This window comes from Hyperolius riggenbachi, chromosome 11 (assembly GCF_040937935.1).
Source record: "Hyperolius riggenbachi isolate aHypRig1 chromosome 11, aHypRig1.pri, whole genome shotgun sequence".
NCBI classification, from domain to species: Eukaryota; Metazoa; Chordata; class Amphibia; order Anura; family Hyperoliidae; genus Hyperolius; species Hyperolius riggenbachi.
Genome location: NC_090656.1, coordinates 244,661,928 through 244,687,837, shown reverse-complemented (window position 1 = coordinate 244,687,837; position 25,910 = coordinate 244,661,928).

Sequence of the window (25,910 nt, the reverse complement as noted above, 5' to 3'; positions counted from 1 at the left end):
CCACGTATCAATTTTGTTGCTCGTCTCTGCACCTGCTCTAAAACTGCAATATCTTTTTTGTAATGTGGTGCCCAGAACTGAATTCCATATTCCAGATGTGGCCTTACTAGAGAGTTAAACAGGAGCAATATTATGCTAGCATCTCGAGTTTTTATTTCCCTTTTAATGCATCCCAATAGATGTTTCCTGAGCTAATGAGATTCATTTTTACTTGTATTTTCTCATTTCATAGTGAAAAATACACTCTGTATCATTATTTCAGAATCAAATATCTTCACCATAAATTGTGACCGGGACATAATCTAAGTTTTGTGATAAGCGGTAAGAATAGCCAAACAAAATTTGTGTTTTTATCTACAGTAGCACTTTTTATATTTTAACTGGAATTGGTAAAACTGAGAAATAATGTGTTTTTTCTATTTTTTCCTAGTTTTTCCATTAAAATTTATAGAAAACAAAATTGTTCGAGGGATAAAAATGGCATACAGTGAATGCCTCGTTTGTCTTGAAAAAAACAATATATATTTATTTTATGTGACATAAGTAGGGATAAAGTTATTTCTGATTAAATAAGGGCATAGCTGAACTGTCAACTCAAAACTGCTCTGGTCCATACGTGGGAAACAAGGTCTGGATGCCAAGTGGTTAATAAAATTGGGCCTACTGTCTCTATCCTCAAAGCAGGATTACCCGCAAAAGGCAACCTAGGCAGGTGCCTGGGGCCTAGTGGTGTCAAGGGGCACGGCTGCCACCTTTTTTGACCTCAGTTTACCAAAAAGACTATAATAGGCAGCTACATCTACTCCTTGTTTTGGGCCCCATTCTGTCCTAATCCTTCCTTGTCTGGCCTCTAGGAGGAATGGGAAGGAGACACAGGACATCAAGCAGCCCGCGAGGACATGTTTACACACGATGACAGAAGCACTTCAGCTTAGATGAGGTCTGGCTAGACAGCGCTGGGACCCGCGTCTCAGACCCTCACCTCTGCTTCCGGGACCCTCTGCCCCGATGGCTCAGGAAACTCGCAGAGACCGCATGTATGTGGCTGCGCACAGCTGCACCCCATCAGCCAGCTTGCAGCGTTGCTTATATTTAGGCTAACAGATGCAGAAGTGATGGATGAGGTTCAACTGAACTTGCAAGTTATATTTAAACATCCTATTCAGTGTCTTCATCGTTTCTCAGCCTCCCATAACATCCTCAGCAGAGGGGAAAGTGCCACAGAGCCATTTCCTGGCCAGAGCGCTCCTTCATCTGTAACGCCTTCACAGCAGCCATACATCTAACATTGGTGGGCAGATTCGACCAAGAGACAAATCTCTCTCTTATCCAATCTGATAAGAGAGAGATCTGTCAGTTGTCTATACACCGCAGGCCAATTCCCGATCAATTTCATGCTGAAATCGATCCGCAATCGGCCTTGTGACGCCCATCTGTCCGCCTTGCTGCCCGACGTTGTCCCCTAATGATAAATGTCCCCCCAGTACCCTGTGCAAAGTATAGATTACCTGTCCGCAGCCTGCGCTTGTCCCCGCTGGCTTCCGGGATCCTCCGTTCTGCATACACACACGCCCATGTGGTTTCCTAGTCACATGCACGCCCTTACTAGAAAACCATGTGAGGCGTGTGTGTATGGATGGACAGCGGAGCAGCGGAGGACAAGAGCAGACCATGGAAAGGTAATGTATACCTTGCACAGGGGGACATTTTTCATTAGGGGGGCATTGCCGGCAGTTTTGTCAGGTTCATTAATCGGCACAAAATTGCACGACATTCCTGCCGCGCACCCGATCGAGCAAGTCGCTCCAACATCTTTCAGCATGCGCGATCAACCATGCGATCATCGATCGCCCGCCAAGTCGCCTGATGTTTGGCCACCTTTACTCTCCGTCTTAGGGCACTCTCACAATTCAATTCAAATGAGCTCTATTGGCATGAGCAAAATATATACAAGTATTGCCAAAGCAAAGAAAGGGTGCTGTCATGCTGACACATTGCGCTGTGACGGCCGGACACTATTTTGCGCACTGTAACACAGTGCTGTTCAAAAACTGAGAACAGCTGACACCTCATCAGTTGCGCTGGGTTGCAATGCAGAGCGTGCGGTGCGATGTTAGTAGTGAACATGTAGACAAACGCGCAAAAGGTGCACATTGAGGTACTTGCACATTTTATTAAAATGGGTTCAAACTCTGACAAAACATTCAATAAAAATGTGTTTTTCTACTTTTTATTACCCATACAGTGATCATATTTGCTTTTGTGCACAGTTAATATTGCCTGTTTACAAATTACAAATTCTTAAAGTACAGTGTACATTAGAGATGTGGCGAACTGTTGGCCCGGCGAACATCTCTGGAGCTCTTACTCCTTCCGGGTCACACTGACCCGGAGTAGTACGCCTGCGCTGCCCGGCAGAGCGCGTCCTAGATGGCGCTCCTGTTGCCGGGCACTCTGCGCATGAGCGTGACATCGTTCATGACGTCACACACACGCGCAGAAAGTGCCCGGCAACAGGAGCGCGATCTAGGACGCGCTCCACCGGGCAGCGCAGGTGTACTACTCCAGGTCAGTGTGACCCGGAAGTAGTAAGAGCCCCAGGGATTTGGAGATGTTCGCCGGAGAACGGTTCGGGAACCGTTCGCCACATCTCTAGTGTACATATGCTCTGAAAGCTGCCATTGCATTTTATTGCATAGCTTCTGTATTTATATATTAAAATCTATCTAGCGATGATCACTTCTCAGCTCTTTCAGAGAGGGTCCGTAGCTGTAGCGCAGCGGAATGCGGAGGGCCCGGGCATGATGGGGTAGCCGTCTCCCCGGCAGTGTAGGGGTTAGCGTGGGTTGGGGGCGGTGCAGGCTAGGAGGCAGCACAGAGAGAAGGAGGGGGCGGGTGTTGGTGGTGAGGGGAGTGTCAGTCTTTCCCGGGCAAGGCGGCGGAAGTAGCGGGGCGGGCACTTCCGGTTTGAGCAGCAATGGAAGAAGCTGCTTGCCGGACGCCCGCTGCTCCCGCTGACATGGAGGGACTGGAGCTATTGGTTGCCCGGATCCGGGCAGAGGCAGGAACGAGGGGCCCCTCATGGGTCACGGTCCAACTGGCGGCCATGGGAGCAGGCACCTCAGCGGAGGCTGCGGCAGACAGCGCGCCGCTGGCGGCGGCAGAGCCCAGCGCTCCCCCAGCAGAAGCAGGTGAGCAGAGAGGAGAGGTGAGGAGACAGTCCAGGCCTCCGGAGAGGCTAAGCCCAGACCCCCATGCAGGAGCGCGGCGTCGCTCAGGGAGCCCCATTAGGGACCCTCCGCCCCCCCCAGCAAAGCGCACTCAGAAAACCCGGGGGTCCGGCGGGAGGAATCCCACCCAACACCGGGATTCGTCCGGAGCAGGGCCATCCAGCGCGGCCGGTTCCTCCCACCAGCAGGCAGCAAGAGGGGATGCGGCCATTAGTCCCCGCGCGGCGCGGCAGACTAAGCGGGCCCAGCACAAGGATGGCCATCACACGGGTGCCGCCCCTCCTTCCGCGGCGGCAGCCCACCATACTCAGGGCGGGAATAGGAGCTCCGCAGCCAAGGGCAAGTCGAAGGGATCCGCCAAGAAGAAACGCAGGCAAGACAGCGGTTTGCAGCAGCAGCAGACGCGGCAAGAGCAGCACAGCAGGAGCCTTGCACATGGGGACGGCTCTGCTTCCGAGGTCGATTCTGTAGCAGAGGACGATGACGGCACAGCGGGTGGATCCGGCATGACGGCTGGCAGGGACTTGCGTCCGGGGCAGCCAGGTGAGACCAATTTAGCCGCAGTAAATGCCTTAGCCACGTTATTGTTGGGGATTTGTGGGGGTCATCAGGGGGGGGCTGGGGGCGTGTCAGTAGTGCCAGGGTCGCAGCCAGGGCAGACGCAGCCTTCACCTTCCACGGCGCTAGTAGTGCCGCCAATCGGGTCACCTTTGTCACCGGTGGGAGCTTGGGCGCCCGCACCCCCAGTAGTGGCGTCACATGCGGGGTTAGTACCCTTGGGGGCCCCCTTACCCCTGGCAGCAGGTGCGGGCGCGCGGGGGGTGGTTCAGGTGGCGCAGCCTGTTACGCCGGGATTGGATAGTGTGCAGTCGGAGGTGGCGGTTCAGACGGAGGGGACGGGGTGTGATTCTACTTTGTCTAGTGGGGGGGGGCCAGGTGCGTTTAGCAGATGCATCGCACGCGGAGCTTTACATTTGTTTTAATGGTCTTCTTGGTTCCCATCTGAAGCAAGAAGTGAAGGAACGCATCTGGAGGGGCGAATATATCGAGATATTTTCGCTCCTTCAGCTGGAAAAGTTCAATTTAGATAAGGGTAAGCCGGATGAGAAGAAGAGGGAGGAGGAGCGGCGTTATAGACTGATTCCCCGCACGTTCCAGAACTGGTTCCAGGCTTTTTCAATCATGGCTAGCGTGATTGGGGAAAAACAGCCCGAGCATTGCTCGGCGTTGTTTGGTTATATGGACTCGATCGGGGAGGCTCATCGGTCGTACGGTGGGAACGCTTGGCTACGGTACGATGAGCAGTTCAGGCAGGAGAAGGCGGTAAGGCCTGTGATCCGCTGGGATCACAAGGATATTACCTTGTGGATGCGGCTGATGATCCCGGCCAGAACCACTCAGTCCTTTCCCGCGGTGGCCGGCGGGTCGGCCACTACTGGCCAGCCGGCTAACCGAGGAAAGGGCATATGCTGGCAGTACAACGACGGATCCTGTCGTTTCGGTCAGTCCTGCCGCTTTAAGCACGAGTGCTCCAATTGCGGAGGCTCACATGCGGCTGCCAGGTGCTACAAGCAGCGAAGGGCAAGGTCTGGGGATTCTGCACGTAAGAGGGACGACACCGGTGAAGGGGGTAGAGATGGCGCGCTTTCTAAACAGGTATCCTGAGCGGGAGGTGGCCGAATTCTTGAGGTCGGGCTTTGAGGAGGGTTTCCGGATCAAAAGTAGTTGTTTGTTGCGGTCGGAGCCCCCCTTTCGGAACTTGAAGTCTGCCTATGAGTTCCCAGAGGTCGTGGATACGAAGATTGCGAAGGAAGTGGCGGCGGGTCGTTTGGCTGGTCCGTTCACTTCTCGGCCCTTAGCTGATTTAATTGTGTCCCCGTTGGGTGTGGTTCCCAAAAAAGAACCGGGGTCTTTTCGGTTAATACATCATTTGTCGTTTCCTCGTGGTTCGTCGGTTAACGATGGTTTGCTAGGCGATGATACGTCAGTGGTGTACACTTCATTCGACGCGGCTCTATGCTGGGTCAGGCGCTTGGGTCAAGGGTCGTGGTTGGCAAAAACCGATATTGAATCGGCTTTTCGGCTGCTGCCCGTTCATCCTTCCAGTTTTCGTTTGTTAGGTTGTTTTTGGAAAGGTGAGTATTTCGTAGACCGGTGCCTACCCATGGGGTGCTCAATTTCCTGCGCGTATTTTGAGCGGTTTAGCACGTTTTTGGAGTGGGTCGTAAAGGATATGTCGAGCGTACCATCAATTATACATTATCTCGACGATTTTTTGTTTATGGGAGCAGCGGGTTCCCCTGATTGTGCCTATGCATTGGCTAACATGCGGCACGTCTGTGAACGCTTCGGGGTCCCACTTGCGGAGGATAAGACGGAGGGCCCGGTCACGTCGCTAAAATTCTTAGGCATCACCATAGACACTGTTGCTATGGAATGCAGTTTGCCGACCGACAAGGTGGAGAACTTAAGGGAGACCATTTTGGCCGCGATTCATAGCAAGAAAATAACTTTGCGGGAGATGCAGTCTATGCTAGGTAAGTTGAATTTTGCCTGCAGAATAATGCCCATGGGGCGGATCTTCTGCAGGCGCCTGGCTATGGCTACTGCTGGGATAGCGGCGCCACACCACCGGATTCGGTTAACGGCGGATCTCAAGTCGGACCTGCAGGTGTGGTTGATTTTCTTGTCAGACTTCAATTGTAAGTCCCTGTGGATGCAGGAAACGGTGAGTAACTCGGACTTAGAGCTTTTCACGGATGCGTCGGGCGCCCATGGTTTTGGTGCTTTTTTCGCGGGTCGATGGTGTGCGGTTCCTTGGGACAGGTCCTGGGTGGAGGCGGGTTATACTTCCAATCTGGTGTTATTGGAGCTTTTTCCCATAGTGGTGGCGGTTCAGATTTGGGGACAGCAGCTGGCCAATAGGCAAGTCAAGATCAATTGCGACAACATGGGAGTGGTATTGGCGATCAACAGGTGTTCGGCATCCTCTCCCCCGGTGATAAGTCTGATGCGGCAATTGGTCTTGGACTGTTTACGTTTTAATATTTATTTGTTTGCGGTACATCTGCCAGGGGTTGATAACGTGGTCGCTGATGCACTTTCTCGATTTCAGTGGGACAGATTCCGGGCGGCGGTTCCCACGGCGGAAGAACGTGGGGTTCCTTGCCCGTCCACGGCGTGGAGGATTCCTTTCGAGCGGTATCCTTCATGATTGGGAGATCCTTGTCCGAGTCGTCGGCAGCAGCGTACACGTTGGTATGGAACGCGTGGGATGCTTTGCTGATACAAGTGGGCGGTTGTGCTTCAGACGAGCAGCGGCTGTGTTTGCTACTATATTTCCTGGGTACTAATTTCGTGGAAGGCATTTCGGTGTCGGCAGTGCTCAAAAAGTTAGCAGCTCTGGCTTTTTGGTTTAAAGTTAGGGGGTTCTCGGACGTGACTAAAGATTTTCGGGTAAGACAGGCGGTAAAGGGGTACCGGGTGGGAGCCATTCGCAGGGAAGCAAGACGCCCGGTGACTTTTGAATTGTTGGGTAGGCTGGCGGAGGCGCTGCCAGGCTTGTGTTTTTCAAGCTATGAGTGCGGACTTTTTCAGACCGCATTTGTGCTAGCCTTTTTTGGGGCATTTAGAATCGGGGAATTAGTGAGTAGGAATAAGTCAGGAGTGGGAGGCATCCTCGCGGAACATGTTACCGTCCTCGCGGATTCGGTGGTCATTTATTTACCGCGCTCAAAGACCGACCAACGGGGAAAGGGCCGGTCCATCACACTTTTCCAGATCGGTGGACCGTTATGCCCTCTTTTAAACGTACAGAGCTTGATGACAGTTCGCCCTGCTCAATCGCTAGTGTTTCTGGTCCATTCGGATGGCACAGCTTTGTCCCGTTTTCAGTTTGTCACGATATTTAGAAAATGCTTGGCTCATCTCGGCCTCCCTTTCCTGGAGTTTGCCTCCCACTCTTTTCGCATTGGGGCGGCCACTGAGGCGTCACGGTGGGGATTGAGCGAGGGGGTCATAAAGCAGATAGGGCGTTGGGAGTCAGCTCGGTACAGGACATATGTCAGACCCCATTTAGTGTAAAGGGGGGGGGGGGGGTTTGTCTTGGGGGATCCGGGCGAAAAAAAATGCTGTCAGTTTTTGTTCTTTTGTTGCAGGTCCGCAGGTTGTGGTCTGGATCGTAGGGCACTCCTACGTCAGCAGGGGGGCGAGAAGGGCCGATGTTAGGCCTGAGGGCCGGCAGCTCGGCTTTCCCAGGGATCAGGTACGTATCCGGTGGATAGGTTTCCCTGGGATGGTGTGGCCCAGCCTTCTGCCGGAGCTACATACTTTAGCACGTTTAGATAGGCCCCCCGATATCCTGGTGTTGCATGTAGGGGGGAACGATCTGGCCGCTAGGTCCACCAGGGTGGTCATCAAGGAGGTCAAGTTTGACTTCTTGAGGATCCGGTCCCTGTTCCCAGAGACCATTGTGGTGTGGTCAGACATTGTGGCCCGGGGTTACTGGAGGTTGGCCAATTCTGTCCTGAAAATTAACAAAGCTAGAATTAAGCTAAACAAAGAGGTGGCGAGGTTCTTCATAAGGAACGGAGGGTTGGCCATACGGCATTTCGAGTTGGAGGAGGAGATTGAACTGTTCCTAAAGAGAGACGGGGTGCATCTTAATGACATTGGGATGGACTTATGGGCCCTGGGCATCGAGGATGGGATTCAGCGAGCTCTGAGGTTGGGGGCCTCAAGGGCATAAGGGGTCACGCCCTTGTCGTGGTGGAGGGGTAAAAAGGGGCTCCGGAGGTTAGTGCCTTGGGAAGGAGATTTGTCATGGGACGAATCCGCTGGTTTTGAAGAAGGAAAGCAAGAGAGAGACGACTTTGGGGCATGCAGCTGTCCCCGAGCCGAGCTACGCGGCTGGGGGCCGGTACAAGGCTGCATGTCACACGGGTGTTTTTGGAGTACGATTTTCGGTGCCTCCGGACCCTTTTACCCCAGTTCTTGATGGAGATCGTTTTAGTTATGTTGTGGTTTCTATTTGGTTTGGAACATTGTTAATTGGCTGAATAAAGAAGGGGCTGCTATGGCCTTAAATTAATCCAATGCCAGGTAGTCCGTGTCTATTATTTTTGGAGTTTTTAAGTCAAGGGGGAATGTGGGGTCTCTGGGGGGTAAGGGGAAGTAGGCTCTACCATTATCAAGAGAGGGTCCGTAGCTGTAGCGCAGCGGAATGCGGAGGGCCCGGGCATGATGGGGTAGCCGTCTCCCCGGCAGTGTAGGGGTTAGCGTGGGTTGGGGGCGGTGCAGGCTAGGAGGCAGCACAGAGAGAAGGAGGGGGCGGGTGTTGGTGGTGAGGGGAGTGTCAGTCTTTCCCGGGCAAGGCGGCGGAAGTAGCGGGGCGGGCACTTCCGGTTTGAGCAGCAATGGAAGAAGCTCCCTCCCTCCCTCCCTTTATGTTTTTTGTTGTGTGTGTTTTGCTCTTGTTTGTCATTGCAGCCGGAGGGGTAAAAAGGGGCTCCGGAGGTTAGTGCCTTGGGAAGGAGATTTGTCATGGGACGAATCCGCTGGTTTTGAAGAAGGAAAGCAAGAGAGAGACGACTTTGGGGCATGCAGCTGTCCCCGAGCCGAGCTACGCGGCTGGGGGCCGGTACAAGGCTGCATGTCACACGGGTGTTTTTGGAGTACGATTTTCGGTGCCTCCGGACCCTTTTACCCCAGTTCTTGATGGAGATCGTTTTAGTTATGTTGTGGTTTCTATTTGGTTTGGAACATTGTTAATTGGCTGAATAAAGAAGGGGCTGCTATGGCCTTAAATTAATCCAATGCCAGGTAGTCCGTGTCTATTATTTTTGGAGTTTTTAAGTCAAGGGGGAATGTGGGGTCTCTGGGGGGTAAGGGGAAGTAGGCTCTACCATTATCATGCTTCTCAGCTCAGTATAGCTCAGTTTCTGCAGTTTGCTAATATTTACTAAATGTATCTGACAAAGGAATGTAAAAAAAGGATAATGTTATCATCTCTAGAAGCTTTCCACTGATGAACAAAATGCTCTGTTTAACTGTTTGAATGCTGTTGTGCTACAATAATTTTTTTCTTGTGGTAGTAGATTTTATGCTGCAAATAATGTTTTAGAACAAAGAGGCAATGCTTTACACTTTACTGTACTGTAGCTGCACATGTGCAGAATACTCCCAGCTAGGGCCGGCGCTACAATGCAGGCAAGGGGGGCAATTGCCGCCAGGCCCCAGAGTCCATAGGGGCCCTCAGGCAAGTTGATTTGAGGAGGCAAGGAAAGGAGGCTGGAGCTCCCCGAGTGCTCTTCCCCCAATATGTTGTGCCGTGGGCAGCGCAACAGAAGGGCTCCAAGGTTATTACTTACCTCTCAGCGTTGTCGGGAAGTCCAGAAACTCTTCTCCACTTCATTCAGTCACCACGTCTCCTTTCTGCTGCCCTCTAGTGGTGCCTCTCAGTACTGCACCACTGGAGGAGTCAGAGAAGAGACACTGTGGCTGTGTGAAGAGGAGAAGGCTTTCTCGACTTCCCGACGATGCTGACAGGTGAGTAGTACCCTCAGTCCTTCTGTTGTGATGCCCACCATACAGCATATTGGGGGAGGCAACTTAATCCTGGGGGACACATCTAGCTTTTTATATTGGGGTAAGGGGACTACCTAATCCTGTGAGGGGGCACATCTGGCTACCTCTACTGGAGGGGGGGACTCCCTATTTATGGGGGGCACAGCTAGCTATCTATACAGGGGGGGCTACCTAATCATGGGGGCACATCTCATTATCTGTTCTGGGGGGGCTACCTAATCCTGGGGGACACTTCTGGCCATCTATACTGGGGAGACTACCTAAGACTGGGGAGCGCAGCTGGCCATTCAGTCTGATGGAGACAGGGTGGGCGGTCAATCAGTGGTTGGGGAAGGGGGGTCAAGGGTCCCCAAGTTACTTTTGCCCCGGGGGCCCATTGGAGCTGGAACCGGCCCTGCTCCGAGTCCCAGCTACAGGAGCGCGTCCAAGGAGGACCTTGCATGTACAGTGTTCCCTGACTGTCTCCGTCAGGGACTTTACCGGGGCGAACAGCAGAGGGATGGACTGGACAGACAGCGAGGGTGTCCATGGCCTGCAGGGGGCTGGAGGGCGCCCCAGGTAAGTATAGATCCTTATGTTGTATTCTCCTCAGGTTCAGTGAATGCTGCACTGGAGGAGAGAGGGAAGCATTGTACAGCTGGCGTGAGAGCGGCCTCCTGTACCAGCGCAGTGAGCAGAGTTTGTGGTCCTGAATGGTTATTATGTTTGCGCAGGTTACGTCATTTCCAGATATCTATATACGGCCGGCTCAGGAATCTCTGCTAATGATCATTTAAGTTGTTGTTTACAGTTTGACATCAACTTCATAGAGAATGGCGGCACCTGGTTACAATTCACCGTACGGCAAAACACATCTGTTTATAAACAACAGTTAGGTGTTCCGCGGTAATTGCAGTTATAGCGCTCCGAGCTGGACTGCCGGCAAACGGCCAAGCACACGCTCAGAAGACAGGATCTGTGAGGGTTTTATGTTCCAGGAGATGTTCATTCTGTGCCGTCGGTCTTGTCATTTAGACAGTCCTGCCATGCTACATAACCCAGCTTTCGCTTCTGCCGCTGGGTAGCGCAGCCTGGGCATTGCCCCTCGCCAGGCTGTCGACTGGACAGGGAAAATCAGCAGCTCACTGATGAGGTCATCATTCTGCTCCTAAATCCTGCAGGCAAAATCAAAGCAACCCATGAACAGCATAGCGCAATGCAGTATAATTGGCTTACAGTGCTGCCTCCACATAAAAGAGAATACATTAAAGTGAATCGAGCAGCATTTTTAGCCCCCAGGGCATGTCAATAGTACATTAAAAATGTATGCCAACAATGGGCTTGATTCACAAAGCGGTGCTAACCTACTTAGCACGTCTAAAGACTTTAGACGTGCTAACCAGGGTGCTAAGTAGGTTAGCACCGGATTTCTCAAACAGATCGCGCGCTAACTTTGCGCGCGCAAAGTTTTACGCGCGCAAATTTTTACGCGCGCTAAGTCCTGTAGGCTTTAACCATCTTAGCGGTATGGACGAGCTCAGCTCGTCCATCACCGCCGATGGCTGCCGCTCAGGCCCTGCTGGGCCGATTTCGATGAAATAAAGTGCAGCACACGCAGCCGGCACTTTGCCAGCCGCGTGTGCTGCCCGATCGCCGCCGCTCTGCGGCGATTCGCCGCGAGCAGCGGCGAAAGAGGGTCCCCCCAGCCGCCTGAGCCCTGCGCAGCCGGAACAAATAGTTCCGGCCAGCGCTAAGGGCTGGATCGGAGGCGGCTGACGTCAGGACGTCGGCTGACGTCCATGACGTCACTCCGCTCGTCGCCATGGCGACAGGAGAAGCCAAACACGGAAGGCTGCTCATTGCGGCCTTCCGTGTTAATTTTAGCCGCCGGAGGCGATCAGAAGAACGCCTCCGGAGCGCCATCTAGTGGGCTTTCATGCAGCCAACTTTCAGTTGGCTGCATGAAATAGTTTTTTTTTAATTTACAAAAAACCCTCATGCAGCCGCCCTGGCGATCTTAATAGAACGCCAGGGTGGTTAATGGGCACTTCGTGCGGAGCGCCCTGCGCTCTGTGCAGTGCGCGCGTAAAGTTTTGTGCGCGTAAAGTTTTACGTGCGAAAAGCTTGTTTAGACGTGCTAAGGGGGTTTTCACAGGCGTGCTAACAGTTAGCACCGCTTTGTGAATCAAGCCCAATGTGGCTCATTGCTAAAAAAAACTCCACAGATAAGGACTGCTGTAATGAGCTGTAGCAATAAGCAAACAAAAGCTTTCATCAGCAGGGAGGTGGACAGATAGGACACTGTGCTTCAAACTGGTTGGAGAAGTCACACGTGATTATCTTCGCACCTGCATGCTGCACATTGCCAGAGTTTATTGTTTCATTAACATACTTTTGCATTCAATTCTCACAAATCACATGTATGAGCTTTTAAACACTCCCAGGTCCTATCCCCTGCCGGGAGCGGATTACGTTGTCATGACAGCACACCCGCCCCTTGTTGCTGCTTGGCCATGCAGCCTGCGTCACCTCTAAACCCTCCACTCTATACAATAAAATGACCCTGGGCTTGCCAACCAATCATGTGCCTCTGATGAGGTGTGCTATCTTTGATAAGGTGTGATATCTTTGATAAGGTGTGCTATCTTTGATGAGGTGTGCTATCTTTGATAAGGTGTGCTATCTTTGATAAGGTGTGCTATCTTTGATAAGGTGTGCTATCTTTGATAAGGTGTGATATCTTTGATAAGGTGTGCTATTTTTGATAAGGTGTGATATTTGAGTTATCACGGTTTAGTGAATCCAGCCCTATATGTGCCATTGTAGGCGCACTTGGACAAATACTTGGAACGCACTTTATTTATGCATTGTCTAACTGTTGTTTATCTAATTGTTGTTATTTATATATTTTTTATATATGATGGTATCTGTATGATATGTAATTATCCTGTGTTGGGAGAAGTTGTGATGATTTATGCATCCTTGATGGTAGATGGTAGAGTTCATGTCTGCCAGCAGTAAAGATGCTGCCCTACAGGCTGACTGTGGATCAAACAACATGAACACATTCCACAGCGAGTAGCGATCATTTCTTCATCTTCTATTTTGTAACTTCTCACTTTGCAGCGTATTCATTTATATTTTCTCCCTACTACTATCTTTCTGTAAAGCTCCTCTTTAAAGTGGACCTGAACTCTTGCACAGGGCAGAAGGAAAACACAGAGAAATGCACCCTGTATGTATTTAGAGAGTTTAGCCTGTCTAATTCACCCTCCTCTGTGACTAAGCACTAGTTGTAATTTGATCTCTCAGCTGTGTCAGCTGACTGCCACAGCAGAGAGTTAATAGTTAAACACAGGTCGTTAACACTAATGTCTGCTTCCAGGAAGTGAACAAACTACAGATTTATTGCAGGATTTGTATCAGCTGTAAGCGTTTTCGGCTTTTTTGAGGCGATTCCGCCTCAATGGAAAGTATAGGAGAAACGCAAAACGCTCACAAAATCGATTTGTGTAGCGATTGCGATCACATTTTTAGGAATAAATACATTATATTTATTATTTTCCGGGACTAAGAGTTGACTTCCTGACTTGCGTCAGGGAGTGAATTACAACAACGCTGGGAAAAAAAAACGCTTGGAAAACCGCTAAGTACAAAAACGAATCGCCCACCCAAGCCCTGGGAATCGGGTAAAAAAAGACGCCTCAAAAATACGGAAACGCGATCCGAACGCAATGTGAGGCCTCACACAGAAGTGTTTTTCTTTAAAGGTTATTATGCTGTTGCTTATCTTTTAGAGCAGAGAGGAAGCTCTGAGTTCAGCTAGCTACTTGAGGGTGGGCAGCACGGTGGCCTAGTGGTTATCAGCACTCTTGCCTTGCAGCGCTGGGTCCCTGGTTCAAATCTCAGCCAAGTCGACATCTGAAGGAGTTTGTATGTTCTCCCTGTGTCTGTGTTGGTTTCCTCCGGGCTTTCTGGTTTCCTCCCACATCCGAAAAACATACAAATAAGTTAATTGGCTTCCCACTAAATTGGCCCTAAACCAGGCATGTGCAAACTTGGCCCTCCAGCTGTTAAGGAACTACAAGTTCCACAATGCATTTGCCTTTATGAGTCATGACTGTGGCTGTAAGACTCCTGCAATGCATTGTGGGACTTGTCCATGCCTGCCCTAGACTATGATATATACACTACACAATACATACATAGACATGTGACTATGGTAGGGATTAGATTGTGAGGGACAATTAGTGACAAGGCAATATACTCTGTACAGTGCTGCGTAACATGTCGGCGCTATATAAATACTTAAATAATAATAATATCCTTGCTAGAAGTCCAGTAACGGCCATTGTATGAGGCCAGCGTTCCTCCAGCACAGGAACCCTCTTTAGCCCGAGTACAGCTGCACATGGCTGGGAGTTTCTTCACAGTTGCCTCTCCACCAGAATCACGGCCTGTGGAAACCTAAGTGAACGTGACACGTGAGCTGTCAGGCCTCTCCAAAGCTGTGAATGAATTTTAGCGGTTATTCTGCACCAAACAAAGCGAAGCAAAGAAGCAGAGAGCAGCACATTCATTCTGGAAGTGGAAGTCGCCAGCGGAGGGGGAAGTGTGGAGACCACAACCGTTTTTCTGCTTGTGTTAACTGTTCAAACCACAAAAACCACAATGATCTTTCGCTTAACAGGGCCGAGGCATAGGCTTCCCATTCACAAAATCGCTGGTGCAAAGAAAAAAAATTGTGATACACGTATTTGCTGTATCTATTAGGCCTCTTTCACAGCGGGATGTTGCGTTTGATGCAACGTTAAAGTCGCACAACGTGCCCCTAACGCAGCGCATGCAGGTTATAAAATTGACGTTATTTTGCACTGTTATTTTGCACTGCGTTATGTGTCTCTTGGTGCGCCGTTTTCGTCGCATACTGATGGAACAAAAACGATGCATGCGTTATATTTAAAAAAGAAACATTACTGAGCATGTGCAACACACATAACGCAGCAAATACATTGCTAAACGCACAGCATGCAGCACTTCCTAAATAATGCTACACGTTACACACAACGCAACATGTGCACTGTGAATGTCGCACAGACTTTGCATTGCTGTGCGTTACTCTGCGTTATTAAAGAGGCCTGAAAGCAGTGGCCATACTATCCCAGGGAAAAACACATACCGTATATTCTCACATATAAGTAGGGTTGCCAGGTCGGCTGATGGAGAAAACCAGACAGGGGGTGGAGTTAGGGGTGGAGTTAGGGGCGGAGTCAGAAGCGCACTTTTATGTAGAGTGGGGCTAAGCAATGGGCTTTTTAAAAAAAAAAAAAATTTATAGTATTTATATCGCACTGACATCTTCTGCAGCACATTACAGAGTACATAGCCATGTCACTAACTGTCCTCACCAGTAGTACTGGTCCAGTGCACATAAGAGACAGTTTTTCACCAGTAACTGCACATAAGAGACAGCTTTTCACCAGTAAATGCACATTATATTAGACACCTTTTCGCCAGTAATTGCACATAATAAGAGACAGCTTTTCCCCAGTAAATGCACAAGAGACAGCTTTTCACCAGTAAATGCACATAATAAGACACAGCTTTTCACCAGTAAATGCACATAATAAGAGACAGCTTTTCACCAGTAAATGCACAAAAGAGACAGCTTTTCACCACTAAATGCACATAATGACAAACAGCCAGTGTTCCCAGTATATGTAGCCAGGGATATATGTGCCCAGTATATGTAGCCAGGGGGTATATATGTCCCAGTATATGTAGGCAGGGGTGTAAATGTCCCAGTATACGTAGGCAGGGGTATATATGTCCCAGTATATGTAGCCAGGGGGTATATGTGCCCAGAATAGGTAGCCAGGGGGTATATGTGCCCAGAATAGGTAGCCAGGAGCTATATGTACCCAGAATAGGTAGCCAGGGGCTATATGTGCCCAGAATAGGTAGCCAGGGGCTATATGTGCCCAGAATAGGTAGCCAGGGGCTATATGTGCCCGGAATAGGTAGCCAGGGGCTATATGTGCCCGGAATAGGTAGCCAGGGGGTATATGTGCCCAGAATAGGTAGCCAGGGGCTATATGTGCCCAGAATAGGTAGCCAGGGGGTATATGTGCCCGGAATAGGTAGCCAGGGGCTATATGTGCCCAGAATAGGTTAGGTAGCCAGGTCCCCCCCCCCCCGCAGCCGCAGGAGGAGAACAGCGCAGCAGAGAGAGAGCTGGGAGCAGCGGTGGAGAAGGGGGGCAATCTCCCCCCCCTTCCCTCACCTTAGGGTGCTCTCTCTCCCCCGCTGTCTCCTCCAATATGATGTGCAGGCTGGCGGGTGGCTACGGGCGGAACTTAGCTCTGTGTCGCAGGCGCCGGAAGTTCGGGTCCCGCAGCCGCTGAGATTCGACTCAAAAAAGATCCGGATCAAAGATTCGAATCATTCATGAGCCGGACAACGCTATTCAGACTGATTAGTGTTGTCCGGCTCATGAATGATTCGGATCTTTGATCCGGATCTTTTTTGAGTCGAATCTCAGCGGCTGCGGGACCCGAACTTCCGGCGCTGGAGCGACACAGAGGTAAGTTCCGCCTGCAGCCACTCGCCAGCCTGCACATCATCCTGGAGGAGACAGCGGAGGAGAGAGAGCACCCTAAGGTGAGGGAAGGGGGGGGAGATTGCCCCCCTTCTCCACCGCTGCTCCCAGCTCTCTCTCTGCTGCGCTGTTCTCCTCCTGCGCTGCGGGGGGGGGGGGGGGGCTCTAAACCGGACAACTTAATTGTCCGGTTTAGCATGCCTTTTTGCACCGGACACAGCGCACAAAAACCGGACTGTCCGGTGTAAAACCGGACACCTGGCAACCCTACAATAAGACGACCCCCCAACTTTTCCAGTTAAACTATAGAGTTTGGGATATACTCGGCGTATAAGACTACCCCTCTATCAAGGCACACCAAATAACATTTTTAGAAAAATCATATACTGGTGCTATGTATGAACAGATACTGGTGCTGTACTGTATGTGGTTCCCACTTCCCAGTATATAACAGAATTTAGGCGATTCACTGGTTGGATTGGTCAGCTCTACCTGTTTATCAGAGCGGTATGGAAGAATACATTGCGCTGTGCCCATAAAACACGCCTCTATCACCCTTCTGGCCCCGCCCTTGTATCCTATGTACCTCCTTCTCTGCCTCTCAGATCTCGCACATGTGCGCCTGCGCCGCTTCACCACAGTCCTCAGCAGTGAGATCTGAGAGGCGGTAACAGGATAGGATCTCGCACATGTGCGCCTGCGCCGCTTCACTACAGTCCTCAGCAGTGAGATCTGAGAGGCGGTAACAGGATAGGATCTCACACATGTGCGCCTGCGCCGCTTCACCACAGTCCTCAGCAGCGAGATCTGAGAGGCGGTAACAGGACAGGATCTCGCACATGTGCGCCTGCTCCGCTTCACTACACTCCTCAGCAGCGAGATTTGAGAGGCGGTAACAGGATAGGATCTCACACATGTGCGCCTGCACCGCTTCACTACAGTCCTCAGCAGGGAGATCTGAGAGGCGGTAACAGGATAGGATCTCACACATGTGTGCCTGCGCCGCTTCACTACAGTCCTCAGCAGCGAGATCTGAGAGGCGGTAACAGGACAGGATCTCACACATGTGCGCCTGCTCCGCTTCACTACAGTCCTCAGCAGCGAGATCTGAGAGGCGGTAACAGGACAGGATCTCGCACATGTGCGCCTGCACCTCTTCACTACAGTCCTCAGCAGCGAGATCTGAGAGGCGGTAACAGGACAGGATCTCACACATGTGCGCCTGCTCCGCTTCACTACAGTCCTCAGCAGCGAGATCTGAGAGGCGGTAACAGGACAGGATCTTACACATGTGCGCCTGCGCCGCTTCACTACAGTCCTCAGCAGCGAGATCTGAGAAGCTGTAACAGGACAGGATCTCACACATGTGCGCCTGCGCCGCTTCACTACAGTCCTCAGCAGCGAGATCTGAGAGGCGGTAACAGGACAGGATCTCACACATGTGCGCCTGCTCCGCTTCACTACAGTCCTCAGCAGGGAGATCTGAGAGGCGGTAACAGGATAGGATCTCACACATGTGCACCTGCACCGCTTCACTACAGTCCTCAGCAGCGAGATCTGAGAGGCGGTAACAGGATAGGATCACACACATGTGCGCCTGCACCGCTTTACTACAGTCCTCAGCAGCGAGATCTGAGAGGCGGTAGCAGGATAGGGCGTATCGGCGGTAACAGGATAGGGTGTATCACCCGGCATCAATGACATCCGGCGTATAAGACGACCCCTGACTTTTCAGATGATTTTCAAGGGTTAAAAAGTAGTCTTATACGCCAGAATATACTGTATATAAATTGATTTCAGTTTATTTTATATAGTAAATAAAAATGAATTCTGTACCTAGCATCTTCCTTCCCTCTGACTGAAGCCAATCCTGATGTCATTTCCTCCCTTACTTTTTTTCCTCCTAGAAACTAGTCATATCTAGCTTGCTTTGTAAACACATGGGAGCTCAGCATAAATCACATTTCAGCAGCTCACTGAACTGCCCTCAGCTAATCAGTAAGATGCAGGAATGTGGGAGGGGAAGATGACAGCTTCCTTCTCATTGGCAATGGCAAAAATAGAGCCAGGCTGACAGGTAAGATTTATTACAGCAGAAACATTTCTGATTGTATCAGAGTGCTTGCAATGCAGGGTGAGGTTCCAGACAGCTTAATGCACACAGTGTAGTGGGTAACTGGAATTTGATTTTGTGGAAATATCGATCTTTTGCCTTTTGTATACCACTCTGCACTGTTAGGTATTAGACACAATTTCTAATATCAATCTCCCTGCAGGGGCGCCCACGACCCCTGATATTGCTGGGGGCCCCAGGGGCCGGGGTGGGGCAGTCCTGCTCTGGAGTGTTATACATTAACTGTGCCCACCAGTGATACATAATTATTTAATATTCATATAGCACCAACATGTTCCGCAGTGCTGTATAGAGTATAATGTCTTGTCATGTTACATAACTGTCCCTCAGAGGGGGCTCACAATCCTATCCCTACCATAGTCCTATATCTATATCCTGTAATGTGGGTATTGTAATGATGGGAAGTGATGAGAAGAGATGACGGGAATATTAATAATATTAAGGGCTAGGAAGATGCTGCTCAGAGGTGTGACTGCTGAGGGATCCGCCCCTGCAGAGGCAGGGGCGGGGCCATAGAACAACCTGCTTCTTAGCCTCCCCCTCAGAGCAGGTCTTGTTATGGTCACATTTGTAATGAGTGGGGGAGTGACAGAGGCCTTACTTATTATATAAGCCCAGGTAAATAAGCCCCCAGTAGTTGAAAGGGGGGAAGGGTGATCAAAAGTTTGCTGCGAGCTTCTTTGATTTGTATTTACACCCCCGACATTGCAATATGCAACCAGCAGCGCTTGCACAGTGTAGACAGACTGTAGGGCAGGTTCCAGATTTTTTGCCACCAGAGGCAAACTTATACTTACAGTACAGTGGGCGGCATTGCAGGAATTGACTAGAGTGGAATGCGGAAGAGGTAAGTCATCCCCGCTCGCTGGCGCTGCCTGATATCACTGTGCCGCTGCTGCACAGTGATATCAACAGCTAGGACTAGGTAAATCTTTAATTTCAAGGAAGTGTGATAATCATACCAATTGTCTACAGCCTTGACATCTTTTTGCAGCTGGTGAAGCTGATTAAAATCATGTGTTTTCTTCACTGTTTTGCTTTTGTTTTCCCAGTTGTATTGGCATTACTGACATTTCGCATTGTTTACAAAGTTGTTTATGTCCTGCGTAATATGTCCAGCGCTGCGTAATATGTCCAGCGCTGCGTAATATGTCCAGCGCTGCGTAATATGTCCAGCGCTGCGTAATATGTCCAGCGCTGCGTAATATGTCCAGCGCTGCGTAATATGTCCAGCGCTGCGTAATATGTCCAGTGCTGCGTAATATGTCCAGTGCTGCGTAATATGTCCAGCGCTGCGTAATATGTCCAGCGCTGCGTAATATGTCCAGTGCTGCGTAATATGTCCAGTGCTGCGTAATATGTCCAGCGCTGCGTAATATGTCCAGTGCTGCGTAATATGTCCAACGCTGCGTAATATGTCCAGCGCTGCGTAATATGTCCAGTGCTGCGTAATATGTCCAGCGCTGCGTAATATGTCCAGCGCTGCGTAATATGTCCAGTGCTGCGTAATATGTCCAGTGCTGCGTAATATGTCCAGCGCTGCGTAATATGTCCAGTGCTGCGTAATATGTCCAACGCTGCGTAATATGTCCAGCGCTGCGTAATATGTCCAGCGCTTTATAAATACAATAAATAATAATAATAATGGGTGAACCGGCCCTGACCCGTCTGTGACTAGAAATACTTAAAGCCTGACTGTCGGGCATAAAATAAAAAAATCAATTTCTTTTTTTTCTATCTGGTAAACTAGTAATATAAGGCCCCGTTCACACTTGCGTTTTGGCAAGTAACGGACCGGATCCTGATCGGATCCTGACCTGATCCTGATCAGAACCGTTCCGGATCCGGTCCGTTTGTATCAGGCATGCATCAGGCTGCCATCCGGATCCGTGGGCCAAAAAATAGTGAAATTTAAATAAAGAAATGTTGGGGTCAGCAGAAGGTGCACCTGGTGCACCTGTAGAATGAGGTTCCTCCGCTGTAGGCCTCACCTCCACCTCCGACATTCTGCCAAACAGCTCCAGCACGTCTGTCACTGCTGCTCCACTCCAGAAATGCTTGGCCCATGTGTCCCCATCCGAAATGGCCGCTTGGATACGCATAGGAAGTGGGGTAGAACATCAGGTTTTTGTAGGCAGTGTGTTCTGTGCCTTCCGTTTCCCATAGGTTTCTGTGTTCCGGATGGTGCTGTCAGGCTCAGGTCCGGCTCCGGTCCGGGTGCGTGGGCCGGAGATCCGGACCCAAAAAATAGCGCATGTTGGAAAAGAGTCCGGAGTACGGATCCGGTCCGGCTCCGTACTGTACGGGACGGACACGTGTGAACGTCCGCATAGACTTTACATTGCTATGCGGAACGTAAGTTCCGTTTGTACAGTATACGGTCCGGATCAGATCCGAAAAATCCGGATAGCGAACGCTAATGTGAACCGGGCCTGAGGATGCTAACCAGGCAATCCAAACGTTAAAAATCACACATACGGTACTATAAAATATAATTCCCCAGTTTCCCTGGCTCTTATATGGTACATCTGCCGCACAAAGGAAGTTGCAGGGCATGCTGGGTTTCTTCTTTACTTTCTCCTCAGATCAACTAATGCAGCCTGATTGGCTGAAGCCTCTTTCCCTCCTGTTTTCCCCTCGCACACCTCTGTCCCTCTCTGATTGGCCAATATTTCTCATGCTGAGACAATGCACTTTCTATTGCAGAGCTGGGTGGGGGTGTCTGAAGACTGGGAAGAGGGCAGGCAATGATACACAGACAGAGTAAGGGAGGAAATGATGTCAGGATTGGCTTCAAGATAGACACAGACAAAATGGAGAATCCTAAGAAGGATTTTCTCTTTTTTTACTATAGAAAAAAATCACTGAAATAAAAAATGTGAACAGTGCAATACATACAGTGGGTTGCAAAAGTATTTGTCCCCCTGAAGTTTTCCACATTTTGTCATATTACTGCCACAATAATGAATCAATTTTATTGGAATTCCACATGAAAGACCAATACAAAGTGGTGTACACGTGAGAAGTGGAACGAAAATCATACATCATTCCAAACATTTTTTACACATAAATAACTGCAAAGTGGGGTGTGCGTAATTAATCAGCCCCTTTTGGTCTGAGTGCAGTCAGTTGCCCATAGACATTGCCTGATGAGTGCTAATGACTAAATAGAGTGCACCTGTGTGTAATCTAATGTCAGTACAAATACTGCTGCTCTGTGAGGGCCTCAGAGGTTGTCTAAGAGAATATTGGGAGCAACAACACCGTGAAGTCCAAAGAACACACAAGACAGGTCAGGGATAAAGTTATTGAGAAATTTAAAGCAGGCTTAGGCTACAAAAAGATTTTCAAAGCCTTGAACATCCCATGGAGCACTGTTCAAGCGATCATTCAGAAATGGAAGGAGTATGGCACAACTGTAAACCTACCAAGACAAGGCCATCCACCTAAACTCACAGGCCGAACAAGGAGAGCGCTGATCAGAAATGCAGCCAAGAGGCCCATGGTGACTCTGGACGACCTGCAGAGATCTACAGCTCAGGTGGGAGATAGTAGGACAACTATTATTCCCTGGTGTTTTCCATGTCAGCATACTATTGGGCAAAAGCCCCGCCTCCTTTTGCCCAGTAGGACGTCTTAAGATGTTAAATAGACTAGATTCACCCCATGCTAGTATTCTTTTTTATGTCCTCGCCTCCAGCAGGACCTCTTTCAAAAACCTTACCTCCGCCTCGGGCGGGCACCGACAGTTTGGCTCTCCTGTCGTGGTCCATATCTTCTGTAGCTAAAGGCTCTAAAAAGGTATGGAGTCCCCTCTGGTGTTCTCTGGGACAGTTTTTTAAAATCCTGCGTGCTCACTAAATGTTTAAATAGCATTGAGCCTCCCCTGCAGCGCTGTTGTTAAAAGCATTTTTTAAACACATTTGTTTGCCTTGCCTGATTTGCCTTCCTTATCCTGTTGTACTATTCATCAATAGGCTGTAATGGTTACCTGTTTTTAGTTTACTAGAAAGTTTTATCCCTCAGTCTGTCTGTGTAGTCTGTTGCTGCCAGCCCTCTGCAGTGCCTAGGATCCTGTGTGTATAGCCGCGCGCGCGCGGCTAGAGGCTGGTTTTACTTCCGTGAACAGGAAGTAGTTCGGCGGCCATCTTTGTTTTGGGCAGAATTGCCCTTTTCTCAGCGTACTTCCACTGGGGCTTCTTAAGCAGCGCTTTCAGTAGCATTTTCAGCTGCTGCCAGCACGGACCTATTCTCCTGCTCCTGCTATCACCGGTAAGCGGTCGTTTTAGCCGCTCCTGGCTTATGCATATTGCTATGGAGTACTGCTTTGGGCAATCTCCTTCCTGTATTTGTTTTTCTTGATTCCTTTGCAGGTTGTTCAACTCCATGCATATGGTTTTACTTCAGTGTTCTATGCTATGCTTAGGTGTAATGAATTACCATATTTGCATATTCAGATATGAGTATATTGCATATGTATATGTATATAGATGTGTATATACAGGTGTATATATAGGTATATCTTCCTAGATGTGTATTCATGTATATATATAAAATTATTGGGATTTAATATGGAAAAAATTCTGAAATACATACATGTCTTTCTGCTTCCTGAGTATATTGGAAAGATTGGTAAAACCAATATCTTTCTTAATTTTAGCTGCTTAAATATGGGGAAGAGGAAAGGAGAACACCAAAATTCGAGTTCGAAATCGAAATCGAAGTCGAAATCGAAATCAAATAGGTAAGGTTGGTAAGTGATGGGTAATTAAATTGAGCCAGAAGATTAGTACTAATTTCTGCATATTTGTTTGCAGAAACGGGTCGGATTTAAAATACAATCAAGATGCCCGGGAGGGATGCAGTACAGATTATCATGCAAAGTCAAAGGGAAAATCGCAGTCCACGAAGTCGGTGGTTACCGTTGTGGAAACAAAGTCACATCCCAGTTCACAGACACATCAATCATCATCGTCTGCTAGCTCTGAAGATTATGATCCATACTTTAATCCTAACATAGCAAAACCAGCTTTTCCAGCTAAAGAGTCTTGCTGGATTTGTGGTAGATTAGCGTTGCCTAACAAAAAAGTATGTGACTTATGTCACTTGGATATCGCGAGGGAGGACAGAGAAGTATCCACGTTAATAAAACAGGTGGTTAAAGATACCGTTTCGGAATTAAATACGAAACAATCTCCTCCTAGACCCGAGGCACATTCATTCTCAGCAGAAAAATATTCTTCAGATGATGATTGTGAGCACGAAAGTGTCGGTTTTGATTTTTCCCTAATTCCTCCGTTTATTTCGAGAATTAAAGAAGCAATTCAGTGGGAAGATGAAGTATCTTCCCCCAAAAAGAAGAGGTACTATAAGCAATTAGATAAAATCAAAGTCTCCTTTCCTTTACTAGATGAAATTAAAGAATTAATTACAGATGAGTGGGAAAAGACGGTTAAAAAACCTTCATTGAAGAATAAACTGCAGAAGTTATATCCTCTAGCGGAATCTGATGAGGCGCTTATATCCACAAATCCTCTTGTAGATGCGTCGTTAATGAAAATTGTGAAGAACGTAACGTTGCCTCTGGAAGACTCGGTTTCTTTTACAGACCTTATGGATCGGCAGATAGACCAGGATTTGAAGAGAGCCTTCTTATCCTCGGGGGAGGTTACAAGAATTGGGATATCGTTGACTTCAGTGGCGAAAGCCTTGAAAGTGTGGATCGAGGATGTTCAAAAAGCGATTGTATCCAATTCCTCAATTGAAGATATTACTTTTGCCTTGGAGGAACTCAGTCTAGTTTCTGATTTTGTAGGTACAGCTGCCGTTGATACAGTCAGGAGTTCTAGTAGGTCTATGCTGTATAATATTATGGCCAGGAGAGCTCTCTGGCTTAAGCCATGGTCAGCTGACCCCACATCCAAACAGTCATGGGCTAAAATACCGTTTGACGGTAAAAATCTTTTTGGATCCAAAATGGACACCGCAATTTCTAGGGTCACCGGTGGCAAATCCGGCCTAATCCCACAAGATAGGAAATTCAGAAGAACAAAGTATCCCCAGTTTAAAAAGCAACAATTTAATAGATTTACTGAGGCCAGATCCTACAGACCAGGAAAAGAATTTAAAAGGAATTGGAAGTCTCAGCCCTTTCAAAGATCCATAAAATCCAGAGTTTCTCAGCAGTCAGGTGAAGCCAAGAAATCTTTTTGAGATAAGGCCCGTCCAAGACATTCCAGTAGGAGCAAGGCTACTTCACTTTGGCGATGTCTGGGCGGGGAAAATAAAAAATACTTGGGTCCAGAAGACAATTTCTCAGGGTCATATGTGGACATTCAAGGATGGAATTCCGAAGGCCAGGTTTGCCCCCACAGAAATTCCAAAGTCAAAGCAGAAAAGAGAAATTCTCGAGGAATACGTTTCGAGTCTAATGTTACAGAACGCTGTTGCCATAGTGCCTCATTCAGAGAGAAATACAGGCTTTTATTCGAAAATCTTTCTAGTAAAGAAAAAATCTGGGGACCTCAGGCCTGTCTTGGACTTGAAGATTCTGAACAAGTTTATACTTATTCCAAAGTTCAAAATGGAAACTCTGAATTCAATTATGATGTCAATGCAGCCAGGGGATTGGATGTCGTCCATAGATCTCAAGGACGCGTATTTCCATGTCCCGATTCATCTCGATTTTCAACGGTTTTTGCGTTTCGCAGTAGGCCGTCTTCACCTACAATTTCGGTGTCTTCCTTTTGGCCTAGCTACATCCCCGCGGACGTTCTCAAAAATTCTTCTAGCCGTTATCTCGTACGTGCGGGTTCAGGGAATACGCGTCCTACACTATCTGGACGACATCATTCTCCTGGCTTCATCAGAAAGACTTCTCTTTCAGCATCAGAAGATTCTAATTCAAGTCTTGCAGGACTTTGGATGGATTATAAATTTCGAAAAAAGTCAACTGATACCTCAACAGAGAATGCTCTTTTAGGAGCAATATTGGATACAGTGCAAAATTCAATCTCTCTACCTCAACCCAAAATGAGAGTCATCTGGGAGTCACTGGACCCACTGGTCAGCATGAATTACATTCCAGCCCGAAAATGTCTAAGGATTATAGGCTTAATGGCTTCTACAATCCAGATGGTACCTTGGGCGCATTGGCAGCTGAGGCCTTTCCAACTAAACTTCCTCTCCCAGTGGAACAAGCACACCTTAGATCAAAAGATTCTGATTACTCCTTTTGCAAAAAATTCTCTTGCTTGGTGGATGAACAGCAAAAATCTAACCAGGTCACGTTGTCTGTTCCAGCCCTCGTGGAAAATCGTAACAACAGATGCCAGTGGTTTAGGCTGGGGAGCGATATACGAGACTCATACAGCCCAGGGCTCAT